The sequence below is a fragment of the Aythya marila genome (assembly GCF_965140915.1).
Source record: "Aythya marila genome assembly, chromosome: 7".
Taxonomy (NCBI): domain Eukaryota; kingdom Metazoa; phylum Chordata; class Aves; order Anseriformes; family Anatidae; genus Aythya; species Aythya marila.
The window spans coordinates 32469657-32481208 of NC_139048.1; the positions used below are offsets into that span (position 1 = coordinate 32469657).

Consider the following 11552-nt stretch of genomic DNA (forward strand, 5'->3'; position numbering starts at 1 on the left):
CTGGGAGGATACATCTGTTTGCAGCACTTGAGCTGCTGGCAGCTGTCAGTACCACTGCTGGTGGGACCAGTCCCAGCTGCCGGTGCCGACCCCATCCTTGGCACCCAGTGCTCTTCTGTGGGGTGGCTGCTGCTTTTGGAAGGATGAAGGTGTGCCTGGGGGAAAAACAATGAGGAAACCTAGATTTAAGAAACAAAAAGCTCTATTTCTTTGCCTAAGTGACCATGTGCTTAAGCCCTTTTCACACAAGGGGTTAGGTTGGAAGGGACCTCTGGAGGTCGGCTGGTTGATGCTCCCTTCTTGCTGCACCGATGTCTCCTCTGTGTTAGGTGTGCATGGCCAAGGAAGGTCTGCTCCAGAGCTGTGTGCTGAGCCTCCACAGCTGGGGATTTTCCTCTAAAGTCCCCTAAAATCCTCATTTCCTCATTCCTCTTGCAGACAGGTATCCCTGAAGCTTCTCCAACTTTGCTCTAGCACAGAGAACTGCTCGGGAGGGCTCCAAAGCGAGAGGCACGTACAGGGAGAAAATCAAATATATATATATATATATATTTTTTTTTGAAATATTACGGGTTTCAAATGCTTGAAAGTGGGCTATAGTGGAAACTCTTCTTTTCAAAATGCATGGAGTTCCACGTTGATGCTGTCCACAGAGAGCCGTGGTGTGAGGGGAGAGTTTCGTGCTCTGAGCTTCCAGGGGATGGACAGAATAACGTGTCCCTTTTCTCCCTGAGCTCACTTTGGTGAGCTCTTCCTCCTGCTGGGGAAATAAAGATAGATCTGCAGCTGAAAGATAAATCCTAAGGCTTTTAGCGGAATTGTTTCCTGCTGGGGGCCTGGCAAGAGCAGCTCAGGGGGCTGCTGGAAACAAAACCCTGCTGGGGGACTAAATCTGGAAGGCACCTGGCTGGGCACTGAGAGCATCCCGGTCCTCACCCCGAGTAAGAGAGAGAACTGCTCTAGAAAACATTGGCGTGGGCCAAGAGCATTAAAGCAGAACTCTAAGCCAACTAACAGCCATGTAATTACAACCCCTCCCCTCCTCCTCGCTGCTGGCTTCCCCGTGTAATTTCCTTTTAATTTTTGCTTAATAGGCATGCGTGAGGGATGAGCGGCTTGGCGCGCCACTTGCCCTCGTGGTGTTGGTGGCTGGAAGCAAAGGAAACCCTGGCCGTGCTCCATCCATCCCTGGCTCCAGCAGGGTGCTGCAGCCCACCGGAGCTCTGGTGTGAAATCTTGCCCAGCCACGCTGTGCTTTCCCACTTCCAAGGTGTGTGTCAGAATGGGAGGCATTAAATTAAACTAGCACTCGGGCTCTGTTTCAGTTCCCAGGCATGCACGTCGTATCGCTGCGCTGCTCTGTGTGCTGTCTGATAACAGCAGCACCCGCTGGCTAGGCTTAGCCTGCGGGACAATATGCAAAAAAACTAAAAAAATAATAATAAAAAATAAAAATAAAAAGCAGGAGCCTGGTAAATGCAATTTCAGGTGTCTCAGCCTCTTTAGTCCCTCTGACGCCCTGGCTGCCATCCAATTAATTCTGCAGAGAGCCCCCCCCAAATTGTCTAATTGAGTTGTTTTCTCCTGGAAGTTGCAGGAAATGAGGACTGGGAGCTGCTCTAGCTGCATGCTCAGCAGCTTCACCCATGTTTTCTGATGGGCCCCACAGCTTGACTTACCTTGGAGCCGGCAGCAAGACCCAGAGCAGGGCTGTGGAGGTGCACAAGGGAACCAAGGAAAGGTGGAAGACCCTTCTGTAGACCTCCCTTTAGGGTGGACGGATGCAGGGTTGTGCAGGTGCTGTCCCCACCACATGGGGAGGCTCAATGGGTGCTCAGCTCTGTGCACAGCAGCTCCCAAGGAGAGCAGTGGAGCGCAGGGCTTGCGCACCAAGCATCTGAAGCATCCTCCCCACTGCAGCGCCCTTTGCAGAGCCTTTCCCCCAACATGCTTGCGAGGTAATTAGATAACTGCCACGAGCAGATACGTGCACTTAATAAGCATGCTAATTGGTATTGACCAACATGTGGCAGGCACTTCGTCAAGTGCCAATTAGAAGTGCCTAAGAAGTGCTCGAGAAACGAGTGGCCAGTGATTAGACCTCAGGGTGGGGATGCGCACGCTGCTGGATAACCAGGACAAGAGCCACCTGGCTCCAAAAAAAAATGCTTTTCCTACCCAAAACAGCACACGTGGACTGGGCACCGTGCCGCTGGGAGGCTGCTGCCCGCATCTGCAGGTGTTTGGCCGTGGGTGCCCAGCACCCCAAGGCTGATTCCTGCTGCACGTCTGCAGCAGCCTCCCTGGAGCGGCTCCGATGTTCTCACTGGCCTGGCTTGCTTTATTTATTGCCACCGTTAATTAATTTTTTTTGGATAGGAAGGACAAGTCCCCCGAGACCGTCTGCGTGCTGGAGACCATTACTGCATTGGTGTCTGAAAGCTTCAGCACACAAAAAGCCCTGGCTGCTGTCAGCTGGACGCAATTAATTAACCGGCCCCGCTCAGGAACTGCAGCCCTGTGTGGCTGTGTCATAGTGGCTCTGGTCCATGTGGCACCAGGACACCCAAAAAAGGGGCTCAGCTCAGAGGCATGGGGCTGCTGGGACCCCTGAGCTACACCAGGTACACCAATTCCTCCACAAAACAGGGTTAGGGTTAAGGTTATGTGTGACACCCCCATATGTGTCCTCCAGGAGTGGGGAGGTAGATCTGAGCCCAAATTCAGCCTCTGCATCCTTTTTTATCACAGCAGAGGAGAGCAACTCTTGCTTTCCCCAGTCTGTGCCACTGTTTTGGTGCACGCACTTGGTCCTGGAGTGAAAGGGCAACCCCAAGGAGCAGGGCAGTTTGGTTTTGTGTGCCACCAGGAGCCCATCGCTCAGTAGTACAGAGACATAATCTCACTCACATTGATTTTTGTGTGTGTATATATAAAATACATACACAAACATGTACCTGTAGACAGATGTGCTGCTAAAGGTGCAAAATCCTAACTCCTGGAAGGACAAACTCCCCTTTCCTCCAGGCTTCGTTTTAAGCCTGAACAAAGAAAAGAGCAAACAGGGATGCTGATGTGGTGCTGGCAGGTCTGTGACATGGGGATCCCATGCTCACACTGTGACAAAAGCAAGCCCCAGCAGTGATACAGGAGTGTGGGGCTTCAGCAGGTGGCTCCTGCGTTCCTGTGTCGAGTTCATGGTGCCAGGTGAGGGCTTCACAGCAGGACAAAGTGAAGGGGATTGGGACAAGGCAGTCTGTAACCTCTCTTATTCTCTCCCCAAGGCACTCTGGCAGGGTCCGAGGCTTCTCCCCCCAGTGATTATTAAGTCAAGCAGGCTCCCTGAGCCCACCTAGCAGGGCATCAGCCAAAAAATCCAGGCTCCAGGAGGAGCAGGAAGGGCTCCAGCCCTGTTAACCTTCAGGAGGTGAGTTGTGCCTCATCCCCACCCTGTTGCTCACAGTGCCCAGCCTCCCCAAAGCACCGTTCACTGTTATTGCTCCTTCCCTCCCTGGGATATACGGAGTGGGAAGAGAAAAACCCCAGCAAATTAGGCTGAGCAGTTTATCTGACAGGCCAGCGCTCTCCTGAATAAAGGAACAAACCGGGTTTGTCTTGTGGCCAGGGTGACACTGTGCCACAAAAGAAGAGCAGGGAGAAGTTAATTAAACTCTAAAGAAGCCATTTGTTAGAGGAGGAAAGTAAGACGTGGCTGTTCTTCAATACTGCAGGAAGGTTCATTATAGAGGGAAAACATTCTTCAGCAGTTAATAAACTATTTTCTGCGACCTAGCTTTGAGAAATGGTTAAGGGAGTGTCCATGGCTCATTTTAATGTGCAGTTTTGCAAGGTATCCATGGCCCGTTGGCTCCAACGGTTTAGAAAAGGGCTATCTCCAAAAACTGTGGAGCTTGGTGGGTGGGTAAATGAATGCAGAGCCCCTGCTGCCTCGTTTTTGCTTTGCCCAAGTGTACAACTGCCACAAGGTCTCGGTTGTGCTCCTGGCTGTGGGCTGGGAGCCCTTTTGAGGTGAGCTTTTTACCGGCTGGAGCACATCTGGAATGCTTCTTCCAGATGTGCTGGCAAGGACAGACTTGGCTTGCAGAGGGCTGACTCTTGAAAGCCTTCCTTGCCATGGGATGTGTATATATATAATTCAAAACCACAGCCAAACATGATTTGGGGTGATGCATTTTCCCATTTTTTGGGGGAGGATGCTGCCTTCAGAAAAAACTCGTGTGCTTGTTGGCACCCTGGAGCATCAAGCCGGCTGCAGCTCCCTGAGTCTGGAGAGCGGTGTGATGCTCCAGTGGGCTGGTGATTAAAATGCCTCTGCAGCTGCCGTGCTGCCCCAACATCACATTGCCCCAGTTCTCCTCTCTGACATAAATCATATTTTGGGAGATGTCACCAGCAGAGTCCCAAGGGAGCCCGTGCTGGCACCTTGCTTTCTGGTATCCTCAGAAAGGACCTGGCTGCAGGTCCGGGGAAAAAAAGAAATAACAGCCTGTGCTGGCAACGCTGAGTTAATACCAAAAAGATTAAAATACAGCCAACCTCCAAGAACGGGAAGAGGACCTTCTGATACTTAGTGACTGGGTAATAAAAGGGCGGATGAAATTCAAGGCTGCTAAATGAAAAACAATGCACAGGGGGAAAATCATTCTGACTTTGCACACGGAGCAGTGGGCTCTGAGCTGGCTGTTGCTGCTTGGGGAAGAGATCGTGGAGTTATGCTGGAAATATCTATCAAAGTGACAGCTCGTGCTCTGTGGTAGTCCAAAAAAACAAATATAATGATAGGAGTTACGGGGAGTTAAGAGAGAGTGAAATGGGGAATGCTACTCTGCTGCTTAACGAGTGTCTTAAGTAATTTGGGAGTGGGTCCTGCCTTCCCAGCCCCAAAAATGGATGGGGAGAAGCCTGGAAAATCATCCATGGGTGGCCGGGATTGACTTAAGTTAGGGATGGGCATGAAATCCCGTATATCGTGGAGCTGAAGAACTGGTGACGATCGCTCAGCTGAAGAAGCACACAGTGCTGGGAATCAGGATGAGCGAGAGAGGCTACCAAGAGGCGAGAGAAACAAAATCTTTCTTGGACGCAATATCCCTCAGCCCTGGGAGGTGACACGTCGGGCCTCGGCCCAGTCCGGCTGCCGGAAAGAATGGTCCCGGCGTCGCCCTTTGCAGCCAGCAGACAGCCTGAGATTCACTGCCACCACTTACCGAGGGATAATGAAACATTTCCGGAGACAGCAGTAAATCTCTCCTGCCACGGCGCTCACCAGCGCCTCTTCGATCTGGGAAAAAAGGTTTTTAAAACTCAGCAAAGAGGGAGTTAAGATGTCGCCGTGCCCATCGCAGCTGTTTTTGGGGTGAGCGGTGGGATGGGGCCCAAAAATGGGTGCTGGAGGTAAGACCAAGGTTTGGATGCAGACCTAGAGGGCATGGCTGTCCCCAGGGGCCATCAGATCTCCGGGCTCAAAGGGATGATGCTCATTTCTCCCATCCTTGGGGCTGCAATGAGCACGAGTCTTAAGTCTGAATAATATGGGGGATCCCAATAGTCGTGGTGAGAGAGGTCCTGGGGTTGAGAGGATGCTCAGGAGGGGAGAAGAGCTGGCTGAGAGCCTTGGGATGGCTACTCTGGGACAAAACACCCTTAGCATGTCCTGGTTGGAGGCATGGCAGAGGGCTGGTGATCATCACCGTGTTACATTGATGCCCAGCAGAGCCTGGACAATAAAATTTCAGTCCCCCAGCAGCACGAGAGGAGGGGGGGAACGCGCAGCAAGGAGCGGTGGGGGAGAAGGGGACATCAGATGGCAGCAATCAACAGAAAAGCTCAACTTAATGGGATCAGCCCTTGTTTTGTTCCTATTATCAGCACCTTGGGAGCGTGCCTTGTCTAATTAAATCCTCTGGTCTCCGAAGCACCCAGCTGAGGTCTGTGGCCCAGCAGCAACTGCTTGTGTTAGCCCTCGCAGGTCGGGGGCAGGTAGAGGAACGTGGGGTTCCCTGTGCAGCCACTTCTGGCTCGATAGCTTTCCCTAAGCCTTGTTTCAACTGGTTTGGCTCTCCTTTGGTGGAGAGGGAGGGCTCGGTGGATTTTGGAGTCTTAAGGCTGAGGACTTCTCCTCCAGATGTTGCTGTGCCATTATTTTTGTTTGCGTTGCGACGCATTTAATGCACAGTCTGCTCGAGCCGTAGAGGCTAGGAATGGTTATTTCTAGAAGAGGCCTTAATCCTGCTTTGGAAAGAGCAGCCTCTTCCACAAAGCACTCTCGTCTTCCCAAATCCTCGTGTATCCTGAACACATCCAAGCGTACCATGCAATTTTCCTACTGCTGTGCTGGAGCCAAGCCTGGGTCTCCCTGCTGCTGCGTGGCCATGAATTTGCTGGCTTGGGGGGGAAAACATTTCCTTCTGTCTCCATCCGTGGCTTGCTTGGCCTTTTGAACAAGGCAGGAAGAAAGGGAGAGCTCAATTTATGCTCTCAGTCTCACTCAGCAGTTTATATGCCTTTGGTAAAGTTGTGATTGTTATCAAGGCTATCGAAGCCTCCAGAGTCTGAAAATCAAGGTGAAAGCTTGCTTTCATGGATTATTTCCAGTCACTTTTCTTCTGGCTCTGCTAAAAATAACACAGGAATGGCTTTCTTAGAGCTTTCCTATTCCCTCCTGGCCAGAACGGAGAAGGTCAGGAGCCTGAAAGTGAAAAAAGAGCAGGGGGAAGGAGTCACGGCAAACTTCTCACGTGCACGGCTGCGGATGAAATTGCTCGCTGCTTTTGCTTTGATCTGAACCTGATTAACTTTCCCCTGCCTCCTCGCAGCTCGTTCGTGCTCCTAAGGCTCTTTGTTTTCCAGGCTTAGCACGAAGGAAATTTTTGGGCTTGTGGGGTGTCTGGAGCAGCAAACTCGCATTTTCATCCATTTTCCTTTGGAAAGCTACTTGGGAACTAATTGAGCTGGAGGCTGGGCTGACAACTCTGCATTTTAGAGCCCTGCTCCCAAACCTGAGGGCGACAGGGAAGTCACACCTTGGTGTCACAATATATCCCTGTTTGGTTTGCAGGTGAGACCTCCCGGCACTGGCCATGGCATAGGCGTGGGCCCAGCTTGCTCTGAATCCTCTGGCAATATAAAGCTCTTCAGCTGCATTTATGATGCCTGGCTTGCTAAGCTTAGACAGGCTTTATGTGAGAAAAAGCCTTTTTTTTTTTAGGTGCTACGTTGCATTTTCATTTGTTACAATAGCTTTGCCTTGCAGGAGCTCTGGGTTTTGTTAATTGCTGGCTTGGCGTCTAAATTTGACTCTGGTTTGTTGTATCTTTATTGTCTGAAGTGTTTCCACATGATCTAACACGAGATAGCTGTTCCACATGAGATAACAGTGTTATCTTGAAGTACATGCACAGCCAGGAGAGGAGAACTCTTTTAGGGCACGTGGAAATGGCAAAATAGTAGTTTCTTCCTGGAAAGAAAAAAATAAAAGGAAAAATAAGAAGCTAACCAGGAGTGGGAGGGCATTGAAGCTGAAAATACAGGTTTTTACCCTTTACAGAACTCAGTCAGCTTCAAGTCCTTGAATTGTGATGCCTTCAAACAAGGGGCTAATGGTGCTTTTTCTCAGCTGGTTCTTCCATGGGTGCAGCCCAGCCTCCTCCTCGTCTAGACAGCATATGATGGACCCAGGGCCCAGTTCAGGTGTGTGTGCCCACATCTCAGGAGCGTAAAGCAATCCAGAGATGTCAGTGGGATTGTCGTGGGCATGCATTTACCCATGGCCTCACGGTGGTTTTCAGCCTGGGCTCCATCCATCACCCCAAAGTGGTGCCTGAGCAGCTCCTATGAGCTGATGTTAACCCCCAGACCAGCTCAAGCGGTCACTGGGCTGCTTGTTATAAATAATAAAAAGAAATAATTGGGCTAATAAATAACAAAACCACGAGGAGCAAACCTCGAGTACCTCCATTTGTGCACAAGGGCCCTCTTTTGCGTGCAGAAATGGGGATCTGCCTCTCCCCAGCCCCAGAGTTTTATAGGTGTGATGGGTTTAGGAGCTTTTTTCCTTGCTCACATCTCCCTGGAGCTGTTTGCAACCTGCGTGTGCCGTAGCCAGGAGAGCTGGCAGCATTTGACCCACTCTAAATCCATTGACAAAGCTTTAAGAGAAAGGGGAAAAAAAATACGAAAACAACAAACTGATGCTTTTTGTTCCAGAAACTTTTCTGCCACCAATTAAGCCCAGAATTGAATATGACCAGCCAGGTAGAAAAATGAAATAAAGAAGGGGTTTGCTCGCTGTTGCTGCTTTCTTCTGCATTTTTCTCCTGGCGCAGGCGGGCTGCCAGCACTGATGTGTTGCTGGCTGTGTCAGCAAGGGTCAGGCACGCTTTTTTTTTTTTCCAGCTTCCTTCAGCCGCTTGGCCACAGTCACCTCCCTGTGTCACCTCTTCTCCCGTGTCCTTTGAAGGCCAGCAGCATCACCTTTTCGAAAGGAAACGTAAAGCTAACACCGTTCCCAGGCTTTGCTGGAGCAGGCAGGGGCACAGATCACCTGCACTACGCTGCACCAGCATTTGCAAGGGTGAGGCTGGAGGTACCAGCATTGCTCATGCTCTGCCAAAGCCAAAAAATCATCCCCAGTCCATTTCCTACCAGCAGGGAGTCCAACTGGCTGCAAAAGTGGCTGCTCACTCTCTGGCTTTGTGCTATAACAGCATCGTGGGCTCCTCTCCTTCCCCTCCCCAGTTTTCCAGGTGATCCACCTGGACCTACCCATGGAGCTGGAGCAGATGTGTGAATAATTTGGTGCTGTATCTTGGTGGATCTCCATTTAGGGCTCCAAATCTCAGCTCACTTCTGCTCCTCAGGCCCCCTTTCTGGTGCCTGCTGGCCCTGTTCTCCAAAGTTTTGCTCTGTGCTGGAGGAGAACACGAGGACACAAAACTCTGCTCCTGGGGAAGGGCTTCCTGGGAGTGCTGGGCTTTGTGCAAGGAGAAGAGACTGTTTTTTTCCCAGTAAATAAATCAATATTGAATGTGTCCTACCTTCCTTTTATTTTCTTGGTCCATGGCCAGGAAACAAGAGACAGATGTATTTTTTTGAGGGCAAAGCAGGCAGCAGTTAGCCATGGAAATAATATTGGCTGCTCCCTGCGTTGGAGATAACTCTCCGTGAGATGCTGGCTCAGATTCTTCCTTCCCCCCCATCCACAGGTGAGACCAACTTCAGAACTTAAATCCAATACATAAAGGCGGAGAGGGAAATGTTTAATTGTCCGGGCTCTGCTGCAGGCTGATAAGCCTGCATTGATTTTCTGTAGCGAAGTCTCCAGAGCGTACGTGTTGGTGTGTGTGCGGGACGTGCATGAATGTTCCCTGCTCCTTTGGTATTTCTGGTCTCCCGTTGCATGGTGAGAGCGTGATGCTTCCTCCAGAAAATGGCCATCTACAGGGCAATTAGGGTTTTTTCCTTGCTTGATTGTTTTTTCCTCCTTTCAGCTTGGCTTTCTACCATTTCCCTACCACATCTGGGAGGGAGGTGTCGGGGAAGGTGGCCCTTCACCAGCACGTGTCCCTCAACCTGGAGCTAGAAGGTGAGTGAGTATTTAGGAGGTTAAACAACCCTCCAGCCCAGGGATCTAATCCCTGCCTGTTTCTGCTCGTAAATACAAACATGCAATAACATACACACACACACACACAAAAAATCCCAACTGAGTTTTTATCAATAGCTTGAGCTGTTTTGCACTGGAGATCCACAGAAAAATGTTCAGCTGACTTTTTATCTATTTATTTTGAGGGCTTAGTGGAAGCAAACGCAGTAATAAGAGATGCTCCAGCAAGTTTTATAGCTCATTTCTGAAAATTACAAGCTCTGGAAATTTTGGATGTCTAGCCAGGACCTGGCTGTTTATCTCACCTGCGTCTCCAACCCCCACGAGGTGCTCCCAGTGTTAATTATAAAACGTTGGTCTGTACTCAGTGATGGAGAAACGTCCAGAGGAGCCCAAAAGGGGACAAGCAGCGCTCAGAGGGGATAAATAAATAAATAGATAAAAGAGAAAACTCCAACCTCCCTGGAGATGTAATAGGCTTAGCAGGCCTGCTTGACACATGTCGGATGAAATAAAATAAATAAATAACCGAAAACATCACCGTTGGTAAGAAGATTAGCTTGAACGTGGGGAAATTTCTCTAGGGACTGTCTGTGGCCAGAGCCAGCAGCTCCCAGGGCCTTATCAGAGCTGTGAATTCCCCCTCCCTGCCCGCAGGGGTGGCGATGGGGAGCTGGGGACACATCTGCGGGGGCACCTCGATTGTCACCGTCCCCATCCCCAGCTCGCCCGCTGGAAATAACACGATGTGACTGCCCAATTTGTGAGTGCCACCCCTCCGGGAAGAAGGCCGGTCCCTGGGCAGCAGATTATCCTCTGGTTTATTGCAGCATTGTCCCGAAACAAATCCTGTGAGTGCCTGCCTGTAATCACTTTTCCCTCCGTGCAGGCAGACCTCTCCGTGCGGACCCCGGGCTGAGCTTGAGGCAGTGGCGTGGAGCGGGGAGAAGCCCCCTCTTGGCCTTGCTGCTGGGGTTTCCACCCGCAGCACGGCTGAAAAAACAAAAGACCCGTGTGGTTTTCCTTGTTTTAAAGTGAAAAAATAGAGCTTTAAGTGTCTGAAGATGCGAGTGTAGGGGAGACAAGGGGCTGGCATGCGCTCCCCTTGTCGTACTGAGAGCAGGACGGCTGCTGCTGACATCAGGCTGGAACTGGGGTTATTTGGGGGATTTTGGTGATGTCCCCAGGGGTGCTTGTCCAGCAGCTCCTTTCCTCCCCCCCAGCCCATCTCCCTGAGTGGGCTCTACACCACAACCCTAATTTTTCCTTCCCTTTTCCCCATTTCACAGGAGCAAGCCCCACTAGGAATTGCTGCCTGGCCATCAATAACTGCTCCAACGAGGGCTGCCTGAGCTGGTGGCTGGGCTCCGTTCCTGCAGAGTGCACTTTTATTTAATAAAACGGCACTGCATACAAATGAAAAGGTGTGCTGGGCTCGCTTCTCCTACCTGATATTTATGGCTGGAAATAGGAGCGTTTATTTGGCCAACGTGTATTAAAGGGGCTGAGCAAACCTTATTTTCTTTGTTACAGACCTGGCTCGTGACTCGAAGCTCAAAGCTGCTCACCTGGGAGCTGATTTCTGGGCAGAAGTGACCTTTTTTAGGGAGAAAAGGACCTCCTCGCCTGGATGAAAGCCTCTCGCCATCATAGCCACCGTGTTCCTAAGGGGTTCAGATGAAGCTCACAGGCCACGAGGTAAGGCTGGAGATGGAAAAACCTTCTCATTTTGCTCCCTAGCTCTGGGCTGTCTGGGAAATCAGCTCAGAAGGCAGCGTGGTGGCGGGTTGTACCCATAAAACCACATGTCTTAAAAAGGTACGCATTATCTGTTTTAAAGGAATAAATGAGTAGAAAACCTCTGGGTCTTTTACGAAGCAGCCATCGGGAAGAAAGCTTTTAATCTCCTTGCTGGAAGAGAACTAGG

At 50.6% G+C, this 11552-nt stretch overlaps 1 long non-coding RNA gene across 1 annotated transcript in view; it reads left to right on the top strand.

The window, feature by feature from the left end:
* LOC309880426 overlaps nucleotides 1–11249 on the top strand; it is a 58404-nt gene extending 47155 nt beyond the window's left edge. The window contains exons 3-4 of the long non-coding RNA XR_014317970.1: nucleotides 9510–9604; nucleotides 11159–11249. This is a non-coding gene — a long non-coding RNA (uncharacterized lncRNA). The remainder of the gene's footprint in view (nucleotides 1–9509; nucleotides 9605–11158) is intronic.
* Nucleotides 11250–11552: the final 303 nt, after the last annotated feature.